Source organism: Manis javanica, chromosome 5, assembly GCF_040802235.1.
Source record: "Manis javanica isolate MJ-LG chromosome 5, MJ_LKY, whole genome shotgun sequence".
Classification (NCBI taxonomy): Eukaryota; Metazoa; Chordata; class Mammalia; order Pholidota; family Manidae; genus Manis; species Manis javanica.
The window spans coordinates 133,563,908-133,582,523 of record NC_133160.1 but is presented as its reverse complement, the minus strand read 5'-3'; the positions used below and the strand labels follow the sequence as shown (position 1 = coordinate 133,582,523).

General features: G+C 39.7%; 1 protein-coding gene across 5 annotated transcripts in view; it reads left to right on the top strand.

Annotated features, from left to right (window-relative positions):
* DCUN1D4 (defective in cullin neddylation 1 domain containing 4) overlaps positions 1-18,616 on the top strand; it is a 65,311-nt gene that overhangs the window by 1,472 nt on the left and 45,223 nt on the right. The window lies entirely within an intron of this gene.

Below are 18,616 nucleotides of genomic sequence, written 5' to 3'. Positions count from 1 at the left end.
CTGCAGGGAGAGCCGAGCCGGAGGCTCCGCGGTGCGCGAACTCTGCTTGGCAAGCGGGGTGGGCGCTTTAGGGGTTTCCTTTAGGGTCTGGCTCCAGTCGCCGGTGTGAAGGGGAAAGGCGCTCCCGCGGAATTCTGGATCTTGGAGTCCGGGCCCGGGTTGGGTTGGGTGCACGTGGGTAACTGTGGAAACCAGTCCCAGAATGCAGCGCGTCCGCTGGAGCCTCCCTGCTCTGCTAACTCGCTTTATTCCCGGTGGACCTAAGCGTGCTCACCCGTGGAGCTTCAGTCTCCTGGGACTCAGCGGTTCACAACTCCTGTCCCTGTATCAGCGGGAGGGGAAGAACCAATTCAAGCTGTCTTTTCATACTTGGGTTCTTGATCTCCGAGTTCTACCACCTGCATTTCGTAGCCTTATTTGCAGTATAAATGCTTAATCTAGAACCACCTAGCACGTAGGTTGTGGAAAAACATTCAAGATGCAACACAATCTAAAACAGCATTTAGGATGGTGTATTTCTTGTATCCAAGTATGTTTGTGAACACTAGGTTAAAAGGCTCGATGTTACATAAGTCTGGGAATGCTTTGGAGACAAATGTAACCCTTGTGAAATTATATAAATTATCTGTTGTATGTCTTGGGATGTTCGGATTGCCCAAAGATGAGTGGACTTTTCGAAAAAAGATGGCCTTGGAATAAATTGAATCATGGAGGTGGCATAGTGGAATTTAGAGTGGAAATGGGCCCATTTGTAAAGCCAGCATGAAAATTTGAGGATGTGCAAAAGGAATATATTATGCCTTCAATATTCAAAGAAATGTGGGCAGGAAGTGAGACTAGAGGAAGGTAAACTCAGTGGAGGATTGTAAGAGGTTTTGGTGGGGTTTTTTTGTTTTGTTTTTAGCTGCACCTGTAATTCCTTCTTTCCGCCTCTTAATATTAGAGACAGTCCCCCCAGTCAGTACAGTCCCCAATCCCCACATGTTTTGCCAGTTCCCATTACCATTTATTTGCAGTGACTCCAAAATCTGTCATATAGAGGGTCATAAGATTGGCTTAGAGATGACATTATTTTTAGGTGACGTATAAGGTATTATGAGACTATTGGTAGCATAGTAAGTAGAATAATAAAATAACCCTAATGATGAAAGTCATACCAAGAAGTACTAGGATTTGGAAACCTTATAGTATGGTTAAAGATATACTGAACTTTTAAACTCGATTAAATGATGGTTCTTTTAATAATGATTGAAAAATTGGGCAGTGTGTGTTTTGGGGGAAAAGATTTATATCTAGCTTATAGTTTACTTAGTCTTGTGGTGAAATATCCAGGAAACCCTTTGTGATGTGTAAATATATAATATGTACATTTTTTAGAATATGCATTTAATTCCGGAATTTGCTTTATTCATAAGGGGTAAAAATGTATGAAGTTGAAAACAAGAACTATAATTGTCTTCAAGATGGTGTTTTTAAAGAAAATGTTAGGGTAGTTATTTCCCTTTTTCTTTTTTCTATTACATACCGAAAGGCAGGTGCCCTTTACAACACATATAATCACCCCTTCCAAGCTCACTAAACCCTAGGTTCCCATACACAATCAGCTTATACTTTCTACTCTGGCTTTTAGGTTCTTCTTTGATTTTTTTTTGGCCTTTGGGGGAGGTCCTTTATTTCCTTGTGAACTTAGCATTAAGAGATGTTTCTTACACTTTACCCAGAATTTTTTGACTGTTTTATATTGGGAAGGATTTTTAGGTTATCTTGCTTATAGCTTTGCCAGAAAAGAAAGTCTCCCTCATTTTCTCCATCTTAGAGAACCTCTGTGCATTTACTCTTTTCTTCCTTTCTTCCTGCCTTCAAGAAGTGCCCTCAGTAACACTTGATAACATTTCTTCAAATGTTACTTCTTATTACATCCTTTTGTTTTTAATCTTTAGCTGCCCCCAGTCACTTTTATAGCTTATTGCTTTCTGATTCTTAGTACATGTTCGCATTATTCTCATTTCAATAATAATAATCTCGTTAGCTCAGCAAAATAAAAACAAACCTGTCAGAAACTGATCTCATGATTTGATCTCTGCATTGTGAGGTGAAAGTACTTAACTTAAAAATGGCTTAAATAATAGAGTTCATTGTCCAGTGGCAAGAAGTGTAGAGAGAGACTGTTCTAAGGGTGGTGCAGTGTCTTGATGTCTTTTAAGACTCTAGGCTCTTTGCATCTTTTTCCACCTCTATTCTTAATATTTTAGCTTATCAAAAGCCTCAGGCTCATTACCTAGTGTTTGTAACATGGTTGCTGTATTACCAGATATCATGCTTATGTAAGAAACTCCTCCTTATTAGAGTGGAGTCTTTTCCAGGAGGTCATCTTGGAGACTTCCCCTTCAATTCTGTGGAGCAGAACTGATCTCAGGCCACTGTTACGTGTGAGGGAGGTTGAAAAGTATGACATTTTTCAGCTTCTGTTGTGGAATGTGGCCTCTGGAGTGGAAGAAGGGTGAGGAGAATGCTCTGGGTTGGCAGCCTACAGCTTGTATCCCTGAGCCAGCTACTTTGTCCAACTGTCTCTGGCTTGGTCTCAATTCTTTTTTATATGTTGATATATTTTCTGCCTTATTCTTAAATAATTAATTAAAGGTGACTTACTAAATATAGATAAAGTCCTGTTAAGAAGGAGATTAACAGATTTATAGGCTACACATAAAAGCTTGCCGTATGTTAGAAATAGGCCATATATTTGGCTCTGAGCTTCCTGGTAGCCAAAACAAAGAGGGAAACAAGACCAATTAACTTTAGTCATTTGGCAAATGAAATTGCAGTTTATTTACCAACCCAGGCTGGAAGCTCTCACGCTCTTGCCCTGGTTGGTAGTGAGAAAGAGAGGCTGCACCTCTTCTCATGCCTGTTCTCCCTTTCCCATACCTATCGCTGTCACCAAAAGTCTGATCCTATTTTTTGTATCACCAGATAAGGCCTCTTTGTCCGTATGGTTTCCCTACTCAAAAACCTTGAGGGCTCCCAGTTGCTTACTGAGATAAATACAGACTCCTAAGAACCTGGGGTTGAACCAGTCTGTAGTTTAAGCTCAGACTCTTCCCCCTGGATTGCTGCCTCCTGGCCCCCTGGTCCCCTGGCCTCAGTACTGCTTGTGTGAAACTGTTCTGAACTATGTTCCATGTTGTCTCTCTAACCGACTCCTTTTTCCCTCCATTGAATCTCCGAAGTACTGTTTACTTCTGTTTTTAGTTTTTATCTTACATAATAATTGCTACTTGTTTACTCATTTGTCCCCTCCCCAATTAGATGATTAGCCCCTTCAGATCTGGGATTATTACTTAGTATCCCTTCATTTTCCAGAATGATGCTTTGCCTAGGTGGTAAAGTATGTATTGACTTGCACCTAAATGGCCAACTGTTGAATAGTTAGTGAATTATTGGAAGCATTTTAATTCTTCTTCCTGCTATTTAGCATGCTTTTGAGTCTTTAGCTTTCTCTTCAGGGAATGCAAACTTTCACTTATTCATTCTCTGCCTTTTTTGATAAAGTCAGCCATATGCAAACCACTTTAACAGACAGATGTCATTTTTAAGAATGTCTACTGCATGGAGAAATTCTTAAGGAGAGAGTAAAATGTAGACAATGTGCTGAGGGAGCAGGAGTCTATGTGCAAATGTGCACACTTCTATTAAAGATCTGGAGCATAAGACCCCTGTGTGGAGAAGGTTAAGGCAGGGTTTAACAGGTCTGACCTACACGGACCTAGGATTTTCCTGCTTTTTTTCCCTCTTCTTGTTTTATGACCAGAGTCTGGTCCTAAAGGTTTCTCTGTTAATGTTAACAGTACATTGAGACTGCAGGAAGGCTTTCTTCGTTTAGAAAATAAACTTTGTTAGTTGGAGGTGAATTTTTTGAGAATCTGACATTAATGTTGGTGTCTTTTTGTAGTTGGTCAGTTTAAATTAATGTTAATAGCTTTCCATAGCTTGTTTTGTTTTGTTCTCATTCTGATATTCAGGTTACAAGTACCTCTTGAGATTATTTGTTTAATTAGAACATACAGTTTAAAAATATACCATAAGTAGAAGAAGGTATTGAAATATATTTTAAATAGAACCATGTATTTTAGCAATCATTGCATGACTGTTTCAGCTCTTAAGATCTTTCTTCTGTTGTGTCCGGTATTCTGCCAAAGTATTTGCTACTTCAGATTTGAATTGCTTTTCTTTTAGTTAGAAATGGTGTTAATGAGCTATTCTCAATCTAAGAAGGTAGGCTTGTACTTTTTGAAAGTAATTAGTATACTGTGTAAAACACCAAATGGTATGAAAAAGACATCCCTCCCCCACCAAGTAGCATCACCTCTGGGTATCATTCTTTTAGCTCCATCTTTGAGGATTTTTTTCTTGTAAATATTTTTTTGAAAGCCTTTTACTACACGCTGGCCTGTATCATGGTGTTTTCGGAGACGGTGTGTTATCCATTTGTGTCTGTGGGGGCATTGTCAGTCTTCCTTTGATCTGGAATTTCCTGCCTTCTCAGGCAGAACTGCTCAGACACACCCACTCCAGAGTGTGTATCTGAAGCTGGAAGGATGTGATGGGAAGAAGTCAGGGTTCCTGGAGGCCATTTGGAGAGGATGGACAGTGGTGGCAGCTGCCAACTGTGGCCCTGGCTGCGTCGATGGTATACTCTGCTATGTGCCCTTAGGCATTGTTTTGGTTGTGTAGCTTGGTTTTCTGGAATTCATAGAGATTCTGTGAACTATCCAATAGTTTATAGCCCTTTAAAAAAAATCACCAGTTTGTTCAAATTAACTAGTTAGTTTCTGACAGCTAAACATTCAACAACCAGATCTGTCACTGGTCAGTATGTGGGGGAGGCCTTTGTTGGACTCTGTTCAAAGTCCAAGAGTCCTGCCGGAGGTGGCCCAAAGGCCTGAAGGAGTGAGCCAGCTCTCTGTGGGCCGTGGGAGCCGCCTTTCCTGGTGGCCAGCCAGGACTCTGAGCGCACATCAGCCAGCCCACTGCGTCTTGTCATCTGGCGCTCTTTACTGCTGTCTTCTAATCACCTCTTTGTCCTTAAAAAAACAGCTGTAGAGATGTGATGTTCAGGAGCCAGTGCATCTCTCTGGACCTAACTTGGGAATATTAGCCACAGAAATATTGCTTGTGGTTTTTTTGGTACAGTACTTAGTCAAAATTCATATCTATATTCCTAATTGCTTTCTAGTCAACTTTATTGAGTGTAATTTACATACTATAAAATTGTACACATTTTTCATATGTGTAGTATAAGAACAAAGAAAAACTGAAGGAACAAAACAGCAACACAATCACAGAACCCAAGAATGGACTAACAGTTACCAAAGGGAAAGGGACTGGGGAGGATGGGTGTGAAGGGAGGGATAAGGGTGGGAAAAAGAAAGGGGGCATTATGATTAGCATGTGTAGTGGGGGGCGGGGCACAGGGAGGGCTGTACAACACAGAGAAGATGAGTAGGGATTCTGCAGCATCTTACTATGCTGATGGACAGTGACTGTAATGGGGTTTGTGGGGGGCACTTGGTGAAGGGGGGAGCCTCGTAAACAATGTTCTTCATGTAATTATAGATTAAATGATACAAAAAAAATTGTACACATTTTAAGTGTACAGTTTGGTGACTTTTGATAAATATCTATACTGGTGTAACCACTATTAAAATTAAGATACAGAACATTTTTGTTACCTACAAGTGTCCCTTTCAGTCTGTACTTCTCACTTCCATCTCCCACCACAATTTTTGGTTTTTAATATATATCACTTTAGGCCGCCTCCATGTTAGTCAATGATTTGTCATTTCCCTATTCGTGCGGATATTACAGTATAAAAAGGTGTGATAAATCTTTTTTTAAACTGAACTATTAAATGGGAAGAACTGTCAGTGTCATATAAATTATAAATCTGATAATATGTTACCACATGTAACTGTGTATAGAGTCAGATGACTTGTTCTTTTAAAAGGTTTTCCAGGGAATGGCTTTTCTGAGTGGCTCAAAAATGTATAATGCTAAGATTTGCTTCATGAACGGAATGATGTCTTTTAATTGTTGTCTGGGTCGGGCTGTGAAGCAGGAAAGCATTGTAGTTAATTCGAATCCTTGCTCTGCCATCTATTTGCTTTGTGTCCATGGGACTATGCATATTTCAGAGTCCTGGTGTATGGAACATACCCACTGCAGGATCTGGAGTTGTTCTGCCAGCAGTGTTTACTGAACACTTGCTATACCAGCCCTGTTCTTCATCTTCCATGAAGTTTTCATCCTCTCAGGGGGAGGAGGCAGATCAAAAGCAGGTAAATCATGTAGTACGTCAAGTAGTGAGTGGTAGGTTCAGTGGAGAAAGTTAAAACAGGGAAGCTGGAGAGCACAGTTGTGTGAGTGGGGAGGGGAGAGGGAGTGGAGGATATTGTAATTTTAAGTAGCATGCCAGGGAAGGCCTCACTAAGGAGGTTTTCAGTTCAGACCTGATAGAGGGGAGGAGGCACTCCAGGCAGAGGGAACACAAATGCAGAGGCTCTGAGCTGGGAGCATGCCTGTTTTTGAGGACTAGGAAAGAGGCTGGTGTGCTTGGAGTGGCCTGGGGGTGGCAGAAAGAAGTGGGAGGCAAGATCAGAAGGGATCCCAGGGATTAAATGAGATGCAACACACAAAGTGTTTAGAGAAGTGCTTGGCACTTTTCTGTTTTAGTTGCTAATGATTATTGTGTAATGACAGACTCCTCATTAGGCTTTGAGGGGAGACGTGTGCCTGAGGTTGTGTGGTAGGGTGCTTTTCCAGCAAAGGAAGCTGCATGGTTGAGAATGGGAGCACTGTGGCAGCAGAAGGGTAGCTGGGGGCGGTGGAGGGGGAGGTGGGGAAGGGCTGAAGAGTGGTACCCAGGAGGGTTTATGAGTGGGAAGGAAAGAGAGAAGTCAGAGAAGTGGAGCATAGGGAGAGGGGAACAAAGGGGAATGGGGAGGGACCAACACCTTTGGGGTGATTATATGGGGCTGTGCCAACTGCTTTGCTCATTAACTCCTTTAATCCCCACAACAGCCCTCTCAAGTAGGTTATGTACTGTTACTATCCCCATTCTGCAGATGAGGAAGCTGAAGTCCAGAAAGGTTAACTAACCTTCTCAAGGTCACACAGCTTTAAGTGGTGAATTGAGATCCTAACTCAGGCATTCTGACTCCAGGGTCTAGGTGCCCCACCACTGCCATTGAAATACTACTCAGCTTTTTATTTGCACTTTCCGTTTAATCCTTGCAGTAACCCTGCTGGTATGTTAGAATTCCATATTTTGTTACTGGCCTGTGAGTGATGATAGCAGAGCCGGTTGATAGATTTCTCTGTTTTGCTTTTGGTTCTTTTCTTCTTGGAATGGATCCTAACAGGATCAGGATCTAGGGTGAATTCCTTGGTTCCCACTCCTCTTCTTCACCTCCTTTAGTTTACTCCCAAGGACAGTAGGCATTTATATCAAATCCTAACTGGGGAACTGGTTGGAGCAAAGAAAGTATTTCATATATATTATTTTTAACCTACTGATAAAATAGTCATTTTCAGTTTAGATTTTATTTTAAATAGTCATATATATTAACTTCTTTTTAAGCACACTTTATTTTTTTTTTAAATACAGGAGATCTCTAACAACATTGAATAAAAGCTAGAAAACAGGAAGCTTACTTTTTAGTAGAGCACTAACATAAGTTTGTGTATAACATTTTGAAATTACTTCCTTTTTTTCTGTAATTGAAGGTAAGTTTTAAGTCTTTTTCCTTTTTGATATCTCTTCCTACAGATGCCATTCCCAAAATTAGACCACAGATTACTTTTTCTTAATTGAACAGGAAGCTGAGAAGGATAAATGTACATTCAAGCCCAGGCAGCCAGCAATTGAAGTTCTAGTTTTAAAGACCCATCACCTTGTCATCCCTTCTGCCCTGTCTTTACTTTTTAATCTTCTGGGTTCCGTCTGCCATACAGTCTTTTCTACAGTACAATAACAGGGATTAAAATGAACCTTTGTTGGTGCACAGTAGGAGGCAGTGCTGTGCTTGGCACGCACCATCTCATTTAATCCTCACCGCGGCCTGTGGAGAGGGGCCTGTATGCCGGCTGCACAGGTGAGGACACTGAGGCACAGTGAGACTAGTAACAGGCATGGCGCTCAGCTAGTATGTTGCAGAGCTGGGATTCTAACCCAGTGCTTTCCGATACCACAGTTGTACTCTTTAACTTAAATCTGGGCTCTTGTAACATGAGTGAGATTAAAGGGTGATTTTTACTCTGAACTACTGAGTGGATCTGTGTTCTTTCAGGGGGTGGGGTGGGGAAAAGGGACTGAATCTAGGGCCTTTTGTATCTTGTCAAATTTGGAGTGCAGCCTGCCCGGGTGTCCTGAAGTGGCCGGTTCCTTTGAGATGGCACTAGCAGGGCAGGCTGTGCAGGGGATGACAGTGTGAGGTGGCACGCTGCCTCTTTCAGGTGAATGGGTTCTTTTCCCGGCCTCTTTTATGGGTCCTAGGAGAGTTAGTAGGAAAAAGTCAGCATAGGTATGCTTGGATGGCTTGAATTTAGGATCCTGTGTTCAGTGAAAATGCTGAGTCACCTACAATGACCTGCTTCCCACCCCTTATCAATTTTCTCCTTTCACTGGCTCACCTGTTTGGCTTTTGTGCCTTGTAAATAGCAAATATTTATTGATGGGGAGAAGGAGGGTAACACCTTTCTCACTGCTACTTTGTTTCTTTTAATTTCTACCTGGCTTGTCAGCCTTGTTACCTATTCCATGGATCTTTATTTCTTTTTCCCTAGGTACTGGTGGGGTACCAGAGAATAAGCTGGATTCCTGCCCTTCTGTGCTGAGGGATTTGAGGGTGGGCATAGACTACCTACTCTGGTTGCACGTGGAATCCTTTAGGCTGCTTGAGAAACATCCTTGACCCCATTCCTATTTTAATTTTTATTTATTTAAAAATTTTTTTATTATAGCATAGGAGACATATATTAGTTTCAAGTATGCAACATAGTATTTGACATTTATATACCTTACAAAATGCTCACCATGATAAGTATAAGTTATCTGTCACCGTACAAAGATATTAATAATATTGACATATTCCCTGTGCTATACTTTTCATCCCTGTGACTTCTTTGTTCTATAACTAGAAGTTTGTACCTCTTAATCCCCTTCACCTATTTTGCCTATCCCTCCACCCCATCCTCCGAGCATCTACCAGTTCTCTGTATTTATGAGTCTGTTTCTGTTTTTGTTTCTTTTTGTTTTAGATTCCACATATAAGAAGCAGCATATAGTATTTGTCTTTTTCTGACTTATTTTAGTTAGCATAATGCCCTCTAGAACTATCCATGTTGTTGAAAATGTCAAGATTTCAATTCTTTTTTATGGCTAGGTAATACTCCTTTGTGTACATATACCACATCTTTTCCATTCATCCACCAATGGACACTTAGATAGCTTTCATATCTTGATTATTGTAAATAATGCTTCAGTAAACATAGGGTACATATATCTTTTAGAATTAGTGTTTCTGTTTTTTAGGGATTGGGGTTAAACACCTAGAAGTGGAATTACTGAATTATATAGTATTTCTGTTTTTAATTTTTTGAGGAACCTCTATGCTGTTTTCCATAGTGACTATACTAGTTTACATTCCATTGACAGTGCATGAAAGCTCCCTTTTCTCTACATCCTCACCAATGGCCTGTTATTGTCTTTTTGATAATAGCTGATCTAACAGGTGTGAGGTGATATCTCACTGTGGTTTGGTCAGTTGATCTGAATTGGGGCCGTAGCGGTTTTTTGAGTTTTCCAGGTGATTCTGATGTGCAGCCACTGGATTCGTTTTAAGTAATGATCAGTTAGCTGGGTTTGGTTTGGGCTAGTGGGGAGAAGGCTCAAAAGATGCATGGTTCTGTGAAATGGATCTGTGGGCCCCATCCATTCCTGTTCACTGACATCACTGTCAACACGCAGGAAGAGCTTATCATGTGCCAGGCACTGTGCTAAGCCTACTGCAGCATTAACTCAATCCCTACAGTACCCTAGCGAGGAAGGCACTGTTATTAATGATTTTATAAAGAAATTCCTGCTTGTAGCAATAAAGGGCACATAGCATGAAGCTGACACATAAACCTACCATTTGGCTTCTCCTAGTTTTGCAGTATGGAAAACTAATTTAAAATCTTTATGTTTTAATAATTTAGTCTCAAATGTGAATGTATTTGTTTTTACAAATGGGACATGTACCTGTGCCATCTCCTATAGCTAAATGACTATTAATTGGCATGCAAAGCAGTAAATTGGTATTGTAGATCATTTAAAACTGTACTTTTTATAGTATCAAAAAAAGGTAGACTTTTTTTCTGTGGTGAAATCATTCACTTTTATATTCCAAGTTATTTTGATGGAGAACTCATTTTTACTGATATTTTTTACTTAAAATTGCATTTTGTATTTTTCTTTTAAAATCACAAGTGTTGTGTATATTTGCATTCATATATAGGCCTGCTCTGACTTGTGATCTGATCTGCTCTTTACATTGGGTACTGTCACCTCCCTGGACACTAAGCAGATCAAATATCAGCATTTTAAATGTGCTCGGGTTTCACCATTATAAAACCCAACCTCAGCGCTCCCTCAGTCCCATGCACATTTCTTGTCTCCACTTCACAGGTAGACTTCTGGAATAACCTGGTTATGTTTGATGTAGTCTGTTCCTTCCCCTCTGGCTCCATCCTTAGCCCCACTTAAGTCGGACCCCCGTTATGGTATTGCAGTCTGCTGAGGTCCTTGAGTAATCTGTATGTTGCTAAATGCATCAATTGCTTCTAAAGCATTTGTTCCCGCATTTATTGGTACCTGTCATATGCCAGTCATGTGCTATTCTAGGTATTGGGGCTCAGTGATGAACAAAGCAAAAGAAGATCCCTATTTTCCTGGAGCTGACAAAGGATGGAGATGTAAATATATGTAAAATACACTGTCAGGGTAGTAAAAGGGTTCAAATTTATATAATTCCATTGATATAAAATGTCTAGAATATAGGCAAAGCTTTAGACACAGACAGTCAATTAGTGCTTGCCTAGTGCTAAAGGGCTCTGCACTGGGCAGGTGAGGGGACATATGCGGAGTGACTGCTTATGGAGGTGATAAAAATATTTTAAGATCAGATTGTGGCAATGGTCACACAACTGTGATTTTACTGAAAATCACTGAATTATACACTCTAAATGAGTGCATTGAATGGTATGTGAATTATAGCTCTACAGCTGTTAAGCAGTATGTCAGAAAGTGACGAGTGCTCTGCAAAAATCAAATCTCGTCAGGAAAGGAGGTGCTGCTTTGGGTAAGGAAGCCAGGAGAAACCTCTCTGATGAGGTGACATTTGAGTAGATATTTTAGTGATGTCAACTGTCAGGCCCTGTCATGTATGCATTTAGAGGACATTAAATGCAAAGGCCCTGAGGTAGGAATTCACTTGAGTATTCAAGGAAGAGTGTGGCTGGAATGGAGTGAGCAAGGCTAATGGAATGAGATGATTTAGGTCAGCTCATGTAGGGCCTTGTAAGGACGTGTTGAAGACTTGGATTTTTTTCTTTTACGCTGCAGTAACGATTCCAAAATCTCTTTGACTGAAATCAAAGGTTGTTGCATGTTCCTCAAAGGTTGTCAGGGGTCTGTACTTGACATCATTGATGTTCTCATCCCCAGTCTACCTGAAGGGCTCCTGTTCTAGAAGGAAGGAGAAAAGGCAAAATCCTTAAGGGTGGACCTCACCTACACTGTACACCACAATTTTTTTTTCTTTCTCCATATCACTGAGTAAAATTGATGTTTCAGGAGGATGGGCCATCTCACCTGTGGCTATGGGAACCTCTAAGCAATTGTTGAAAACCTAGTCCTACTCTGCTAGATCTTGTTCTTCTGTCCCAGAAATATTTAGAATACATGCTGATTTTGATAACCTTTGATTTTGTCCAGTTTTGTTTCACTTTTTTGTCAATACAGTGGTCACTATTCTGGCTGCCTGTGCTCTCAGAGCTTTTGCTGGTTTAGTTAATCATTTTCATTATCACCAAAAAGCATCTATTTTGTATGTATCTGGGCATCGTGCTGCATTACAGACTTTTGTACCTGAGAGCACTGCTCACTAATTGGTCAACTGAAATTTAGCTATCAAGTGCTTCCATGATTTTTAGAGACCAGAAGAAGGAAGTGTACTTGAAAGAGAAATAACATTGGTGTTATTGGTGGTATCTTTTCTGCATGTGTTTTTAAAAAATATTTGGTAGGTTGTTTAGATTTGGCCAGTTTTAGTAACTTAAAAAAACCCGTTATTCCAAGTTTGTGTGCTTGATTATTAACAACTTTGGGAGGGAAATGCTGTTGCTTTTTTCTCTTCTTAAAGCATGAAGATAGATGAGTTTTTGCTCTGATTAGAAATAAGTTAGAATGGAGGAAAGGGCTTTGGATTGGGAGTTAGAAGATGTGAAGTATTCCCAGCTTGGCCACACCCAGCTGTCTGACCCTGCTTGAGCTAGTGACATAGGGAGGATTGGTAAAAGGACGTGAAACATTAAGCTCCTCTCTCTTAGCTCTCAACTGCAGTCTTACTGTTTTTCCTTACTGAGTACAGTCACATTTTACATAGAGGTTAGTTCTAAGTCCATATGTAAGATGAAAAACACTCATATTAAAACTATCACTGCAAAGAGTTTCAGAAGATGCCCTGTTGGACATTATGTCTGATAAACCCAGGACAGCCAGTTCTTTCCTCCAGCTTTGGAACACATCACTGATTCAGTTGAGCACCAGTTTGAAGCTGCTGGCTTGCATTTAGGGACCATGTTTTATGAAAAATACATCTTTAAATACTAGTACTAGACTCATACAATATTGTAAGATGTATAAAATATGATTGGCGTGTGGAAACTGAGACCAACCAAATGATTATCAGATTCATGTATCCTGCATCCTGGTTATTAAGTAGAAGAGAAAAGCAAGTTAGAGAACAGTTGAAATTTCTTTCCTTCTCTCTTTCTCCTTCCTTTTTTTTTGCCAAGTGAATAAAGTTGAATTTTGCTTGAGTTGTTCTACAATACCACTGTACTCTGGATTTCTCCTCTCCACTTTCCACCACTTAAAGCCCTTTCCCAGCTCATTCACCCCTAGAAGTCTTCACAAAAGGCCCCTGTAAACCCAGGCCACATGTTTTTGCAGTCCTCTTTCTAAAGAATACAGCGGCAGCACTCAGGCTCCCAGCAGTGATTCTCAAACTTCTCCACCAGCACTCTGCCCTGGCAGAGGTCCAGTGAATTAAGTATTCTCAGGATCCCAGGAGCATATCTTGGTGTGGTGAAATTTTTTTAAAGTCTTGTGTCACAGTCATGTTTCTGTTTTCATGTAAAACTGTTATAGATGAATTGCCGTTATGGATGCTGCTTGAATGTGCCATGTTTATCTGTTTTCATTTGCATACACTCTGGTGGCCTAATAAGTACAAGTCCTTAAGAGATTAAATCTAGTCTTAAGCAGGGTTCACAGATTCATTTCTGGCCTTTGCCTTACTTTTGAGTTTCCTCTTTAACCATGCTGCTTCTCACATTTGAAGATCTAATGGTGTGGTTATACATGAAATGCCTCGAATATATTGAATTTAAGACATGGTGCCTTTGTACCTGTGTTCATTCATTCATTTCATTATTTTTGAGCACCTGTTATGTGCCTGGTATTACTCTAGGTACTAGAATACTATATAGCAGTGGGCAAGACCAAGTCCTGGCCTTCCTGAAGCTTACATTCTAATGGTAGAAGATGATGACAAACAAATATAAGATATAAAGAAAAGGAAAGTATGATAAGGTGATAAAGAGTGAAGAACGGGCTCTGTTGGTCTGGCAAGGTTCTGTAAGAAGGCAATACTTAAGTAGCAACCTGATGAAGTGTGAGAGCAAGCTGTGTTATTATTAGAGGGAAGAGGGCTCAAGGCAAAGAGAATAGCATGTGTGAAGGCCCTGAGGTAGGAGTGTGTTGGAATGTTCACAGAATAGCAGGAAGCTCACTGTGGCTAAGAGTAAACAAAAACAAAATGAATGGGAGATGAAATTGGAGAGATGAGTAGAGGCAGAGTGTGCAGGGCCCTGGGCCCATCATATGAACTTTTCTTTTGCCTTGAATACTTTTCCCTTCCATCTGTAACTTTTGGGTGAGGTTGGGATTAATTTTAATTTTTTTCACATGCTAGCTTATTGCCCCTCTTAACTCTTCTCCACTGATTTGAAATGCCATTTTATCATATATTAATTATATATGTGTGCTTATATAAATTTATCAACTGTCTTCCATTGGTTTGCTTCTTGCACATGTACCTTACTGTTACTGTGTGTTAATTATTGTACCTTTATACCAGGCATCAGCAAACTATAGCCCAAGGGCCAAATTTGGCCTACTACCTAGTTTGTATTAAGTTTCATTGGAACACACCAAACTCATTTGTTAACATATTGTTGATGGCTGCTTTTGAGCTATGATGGCAAAGTAGTTGCAACAGAGATGTATGGCCCACAAAGCCTAAAATAGTTAGAATCCGGTCCTCCAGAGAGTGTACCCACCTTGGCTTTGTACTGTGCATTGATATCTGGTAGGGCAGGTTCTTCCTCATTCTTCTTCAAACAATTTCTTGGTAAGTCTAACATGCTTGTTCCTTCAAATGAACTTTATAATTAATTGGCCTGACTCCTTTCCTTTACCCTACCTTGTTTATTTTTTTGTGAGTGGGGATCTGGGAGGCAGGGAGAATAGGAATTTGATTGTATATATATGTATGTATGTATTTATCTATCTATCCATTTATTTATTTATTATTAAGGTATCATTGATATACACTCTTTTAAAGGTTTCACAAGAAAAACAATGTGGTTATTACATTCACCATTATTATCGAGTCCCCCCTATACCCCATTGCAGTCACTGTCCATCAGTGTAGTAAGTTGCCACAGAGTCACTATTTGCCTTCTCTGTGCTACACCGTCTTCCCCATGATCCCCCCCACACCATGTGTGCCAATTATAATACCCCTCAATCCCCTTCTCCCTCCCTCCCCACCCACCCTCTTCCACCCCTCCCCTTTGGTAACCACTAGTCCCTTCTTGGAGTCTGTGAGTCTGCTGCTATTTTGTTCCTTCAGTTTTGCTTCGTTGTTATACTCTACAAATGAGGGAAATCATTTGGTATTTGTCTTTTTCTGCCTGATTTATTTCACTGAGCATAATACCCTCTAGCTCCATCCATGTTGTTGCAAATGGTAGGATTTGTTTCTTTCTTATGGCTGAATAGTATTCCATTGTGTATATGTACCACCTCTTCTTTATCCATTCTTCTACTGATGGACAGTTAGGCTACTTCCATAAGAATTTGATTGTATTTAATTTGTAGTTTAGTAAAGGGAGAAGTGATTACTTTATAATACTGGATCTTTTCATTCCGGGAATATAATACCTCTACATTTATGAGTTCCAGTAAACTTTTATTGTTTCTTCACTAATATGTTACACATTTGTTTATTCCTCAATATATTATTTCTTTTTGTTGCTATTATAACTGAGATTGTCTCCCAGCTATTATGGTATAAAGGAAAGGATTGATTTTTATGTATTTAAATTGTTTTTGGCTCTCTTATGGATGTAAACTGCTATTAGGACTGTTAATTTTTAAATGTGATTCTTTTGGCTGATGGTCATTGTCTGAACTTACTGATAATTTTTCATTCCTGATACTTAAGTCTCTCTCTGTATTGTGAGACTCTATACTTAGGGTAGTTTGGGGGAATGGACTTAGATCTACTCAATGGCATTTTTTTTTTTAATATTTTGTAGGTCATAGCAAATAGTGATTCCTCCCACCACCCAAAAGAAATCCATATACCCAGGCAATATTTGTTGCTAGTTTTAAGAATACCTAGAAGATAATTTTACCAAGCAGGCTCTCTCTGCCTTTTTGCAGAAGTGTTTGCTGCTTTTAATACGAGATGTAGGGTTTGCATGTCAAACCCAGCCACTGCTTTACTGTGGAGAGCCATTTGATCATGGAATAAAGTTGACTTAACCTAGCGTTTATCCTTTGAAATTGAAATATGAGCAGAAGGAGAATTTTATGAATCAGTTAGTGCTTTCCTAAATATGTTTTCTGTAAAGCATTTGATCTTTACCCTTAACATCTATTCCTTAAGGATATGAAATCTATTTTAGATTTCAAGGTCTATTACTTGCCCTGAGCACTGAACAGATGAACCATAAATTGAATATGTGTTAACCTTTGTGGATTTGTCTCTTAATGCTATTTTTTTCTTTTTTCCCTGAATTTGTGCCTGCTCCTTAGCTACTTCTTACCTTGGTGAAACTAAAGAAAAATTATTCATGTTGCTAGTTTCCTTTTCTTTTTCCTTTTTTGGTGAAGTGATGGTTCTGTGGTGATGGTAGTAAACATTGGGTACAGAAATGGAGAATTGCTGACATATGTTATATGATTTGTAAACTAAGCCTTCTTGTTCTCTTTGCCTATAACGTGAAACTTCTTATATAGAACCTGGTCTTAAATGCTCCTGCATATTTTTCCTACCAAGTTCAGAGTGTCTCCAGCCATCATGAACATGAGTTGGTAGTGTATGATTATAGCAGTGCCACCATATGCTGTAGAGATAGATCAGGCATGTGGCACACAGGGAGCTCCAATTCTGGTGTGTTTGACATAGGGCTTGACTTGAACCAATGGAAACGAGAGACCATTTTAGATGGCTCTGTGTTGTAGGAAATGGTGTACAAGAATATAGTGATAATTGATATCTTTTATTGAGTTTTTTATTGTGGGCCAGTCATTGTAATAAATGTGTGCTACATGTAGGCATTGTAATCTCATTTTGCAGATGAGGACGTTGAGATTTTAGGTTAAATAACTGTTAATGCTGAGCTGTGAGACTCGAGAGAGAAGTTATAAAGCACAGTGGTATTTTGGCAGGAACTTGGTGGTATTTTGGCAGGAATTTTGGTGTGTGTATGTGTGTGTGTGTAGAAGCATTTAGCAATTTAAATTCCTTTAAATTCTCCTATGCAAATTTTAACAGTTGAATTAACATCAAGGTGGTGAAAAAAGTATTTCATGGGGCTTCTGGAGACCTCATTATTTGAAGGATCTTTGGAAAGCACCTTTCTCTCTTCTCTCCTGTGTGGCCTCAGTGAAAAAAACGTTAAATTTTTTCAGTTTTTTTTTTTGTTTGTTTCTTGAGAGGGCCCAAAAGCTTAATTCAAGATTTGATTCAAGATGATAATGGAATGTATCATTTTTTTTAAACTGAGAGAATACAAAAAGGGGGGCTTATGGCTTGGTAGTAGGTTTGAGGGGGTGGGGTGGGTGGCTTATATTTTGAGTTCCTCAAAATCTCTTGTGGATCAGGAGAGGTCTGTCACTTTGCTTTGGTGACCTCCATCCATGTTTATTAAATATGAACGTAAGTAAGTGAAATGCTTTTATAAACCTTTTATGTGCAGTTGCACTAATGAAGATGCAAGATTCTGTGCCACATCATGTCATCATTTACCTTAGGGTATGGCTAAGCCATTGAGATTCCAAACAACATTTGTCCATAGTTGATGCTCATTTAGAGCCTGAGGCCCTGCTCTGGTTGTCCCTCAGCCAAAAACTTCAGTTCTTTGGACCTGTCTCGATGGCTGTGACTGTGGTGTCAAGTCCATTGGCTGCCATCAGGTGGGTCAGAGCAGTACACATGTACATGTACCTGTGTGGTTAGATGCTCTGGACAAAGCAGGTGAATGACAGAGGTTCTACTGTCTGCCGGCCTCTCTGCTCTGCAGGCCAGCCAGAACTGGATGGATTCCTGGCACGATTCAGAAAAGAAAGTAGAGCTTTCTAAATACTGGCAGGGAAGTCAGCTTGCTTTCCAGATTTGGAGTAGCAGCCCAGAGCCCAGCCCCAGCACGGACAGCGTGCATTGTATCGTAAGCCTTTAGTCTGTTCTTTGTATCTGATAAATGTCCCAGATAAAATATGCCAGTGATGGGTGACTTTTTTCTTTTTTTATCAGAATGGCATACCTAACTTGTAGAATTATAGTATCATTTCAAGGTTACTTTTAGACTAGCCTTTCCTAACCTTTATGATAATAAAGAAAAGGAACTAATGTAAATCTTGCTGTTTTATGAGAATACTTTTGTCGCTGCTTATTCAAATATGAAATAATTCTAGACTTTTAACTGATATTTGCATAGCCTAATATGTGTGCAAGTATACTTATTTTATAAAACAATTTGAAATTAGACATTCAGCAGCCTTACAGTTTAGTAACTTAAAGCTTTATGTTGTGCAGGATTCTATGATGGAGCAACTAATTTTTCTTGTGTGTATGATTCAGTGTGTAATTCTGAAATTATTAGAGATGATACATGGGTATATTCTTTGATTTGGACATGCTGTCTCTGAGTATGACTGTGCTGCTGTGTTTCTGGCTGTGTGGCACAGTTCATTGTGGCAGTGTGTTAACTACGGACCCCATCC